At 41.2% G+C, this 2,720-nt stretch overlaps 1 protein-coding gene across 1 annotated transcript in view; it reads right to left on the bottom strand.

Annotated features, from left to right (window-relative positions):
• Nucleotides 1-2,720, bottom strand: part of Uggt2 (UDP-glucose glycoprotein glucosyltransferase 2) — a 119,614-nt gene that overhangs the window by 1,144 nt on the left and 115,750 nt on the right. The gene's annotated exons all lie outside the window — the stretch shown is intronic.

Consider the following 2,720-nt stretch of genomic DNA (forward strand, 5'->3'; position numbering starts at 1 on the left):
GTCAAGAGTATACAGCCATGCTGGCATATACACACCAGTCAAGAGTAAACAGCCATGCTGGCATATACACACCAGTCAAGAATACACAGCCATGCTGGCATATACACACCAGTCAAGAGTATACAGCCATGCTGGCATATACACACCAGTCAAGAATACACAGCCATGCTGGCATATACACACCAGTCAAGAATACACAGCCATGCTGGCATATACACACCAGTCAAGAATACACAGCCATGGTGCTGAGCTGTCTTTTCTGACAGTGGTTCGGGAGGGTTCAATAGAGAACCTCAGACAAGTCAGCCAGGAAAGTGATGAGTGCAGAGTGTCGGTGCTAAACTCAGGCCAATCGCTACACACCAATCTTTTCACATCACAGAGAGAAACTCAGAGTCTGCTGTTTATTTTAAGATAGAAAGTGGCCCTCTATTGTGTAGGCATAGTATTATTGAGCATTGCATAAAGATTATTTTTGTATTATTTAAATGCTGATTTCTGTGCCCCCATATCTGGTTGCAATCCTGAGAATCTCCTGTCCCAGTGTGGTATAAACATTTCTCCCTAGTTGTTCCCTGATTGGTCAATAAAGCTAGCTCATTAGCTAATGACTGAGCAGGAGAGAGATTAGGGCTGGACTTCCTCCCAGCCAGGGGAGGAACAGGAGAGAGAGGAAGTGGAGATTCCACAGGGAGAGAGTTCATGAGAAAACTCCTAGAGGGAAGAGAGCCAGATCAGTACTAAAGTATAAGTATCATGGGGATTTTGGCTAGGAGGTAGCCACACATTAGCTTAGGGGATTAGAACAGCAATATTGCTCGGTTATGCCCATAAGGCTTGTTAAATAAATATAATAGCCCAGTCTCAGTTACTTGAGAGCTATCTGGGCTAAGAGGAAAACTGCAACATACTTATTAAAAAGCCACCAACATTGTTGATTTTTATGTTTTAAATAATCTTTTATTCTTTGAGAGTTTCTCTGTGTTTTGATCATAGTCACACCTCTTCCACCCCCTATCTGGCCAGTTCTATCTGTTCTTTTCCTTCTCCCTCTCCCTCTCCCCTCTCCCTTCCCCATCAATTCCAGTCCAGTTTGTGTTCCCCAACTCCTTTTGGGCGTGGGGACTGCCCTGGAGTGTATACCATATCAGAATGTTAAAGAAAAAGACTTCCCCCCCAGCAGCTATCAAATATCAATAGCTCCCCAGCTAAGGGTGGGACTTCATGCCCACTTCTCCCTCTCCATGCTGGGATTTTTGTTTTGTTTAGAGACAGGGTCTTTCTATATAGATAGCCTTAGCTGTCCTGGAACTCACTATATAGCCCAGGCTGACAATGAACTCACTACATGCTGGAATTAAATGCATGCTCCACCATGCCAGCCTGAGTGGGGGTTCTGTGAGTGAGTTTGTGAAGTCTGTGGATGCTGTCCCAGTTCCTACAGTGTGAGCTAATGTGTGCAATGCCTTGTGTCAAGAAAGCAGCGTCTCCTCGGACTGCTTCTACCTCTGGCTCTTACAGATTTCCAGGTTTTCCTTAAGAGCCTCAGATTCCTGAACCTTGAGGGGAAGCACGTGATACAGACGCTCTGTGGAGGACTGTGTATCCCAAAGTCTCCTATGAAATCCTAACCTCGCTGGAAAGTGTTCACAAAGGAAGGGAGGAAGCAGAGACTTCCCCACAGATGTGGGTGCTCGTTAGCAGACTGCCCTCATCTGTACTCTCTAGTAGCATATGGAATGCCACCTGCTCACTACACATACGACTAAAAAAAATCTTGGTATTTGCATACTATACCCACTGCCCAGAACCATCAATTAACTCTCCTTTTTGGACAAGCATACTACTGAAGGAATAGACATGATAGACTGGAAACCCTTGCTAGCTGTCCATTTTGTTCAGTTTTATTCTGTTGTTCTTAAATACACACTAACATCTAGGAAACTCCAAATATTTGAAGACGATAACAAAAGGCAAGAAAAGTACACAAACAGCTTACTGCATGCAAACAAATAATCAAGAGAACCAACGTAATACTTAAATAGGATTTATTATTTCCAAGTGATAACTGAAAAGTCAATGGAACCATAAAATCCGAAGAAAACCAAAATTCAAAGAAAACAAATAGAAAAAAGCCCAGTGGTTTGTTGGAAGTAAAGCAAGGGGTTAACTATCTAAACACCAACAGAAGAACTGAAGATAAGATCAAAGAGTTGTCTTAAGGGAAGGAAAATTAAAAATATTAATTAGATAAATATCATTTAAAAAGTTACATTTATAGTAGCATCCTCAGAATAAAATCTTTACAAAGAAAATTATGTGAGAAATTAAAACACTTGAATATCTAAAATCTACCCCCTAAAATTGCCAAAGTAAAAGAAAACAAGCAGAAAAATATTTCCTGTTCATAACTGGAAGACTTGCTATTTTCAAGATTTCTGTTCCCCCTAAAGCAATATACAGATTCAATGCAAACCAATTAAAATAGCCCCCAAAATTCCTTCAAAAATTCACATGGACTCTCAAGGCATCTGAGAAACAATTTTGAAGAAGGACAAGGTTACTGACTTACAAAATCAGAGAGATCAAATTGGTGTGGTTCAGGCAGAAAGAGACAACAGAAAGAAAGATGGGAAATGAACCCACACATATGATCCATTGATCTTCAACTGAGTGACAAGATACTCAGCTAGGAAGGATAGCCTCTACAGCATAACAGA

The sequence above is a fragment of the Grammomys surdaster genome, unplaced genomic scaffold (assembly GCF_004785775.1).
Source record: "Grammomys surdaster isolate TR1022 unplaced genomic scaffold, NIH_TR_1.0 65, whole genome shotgun sequence".
Taxonomy (NCBI): Eukaryota; Metazoa; Chordata; class Mammalia; order Rodentia; family Muridae; genus Grammomys; species Grammomys surdaster.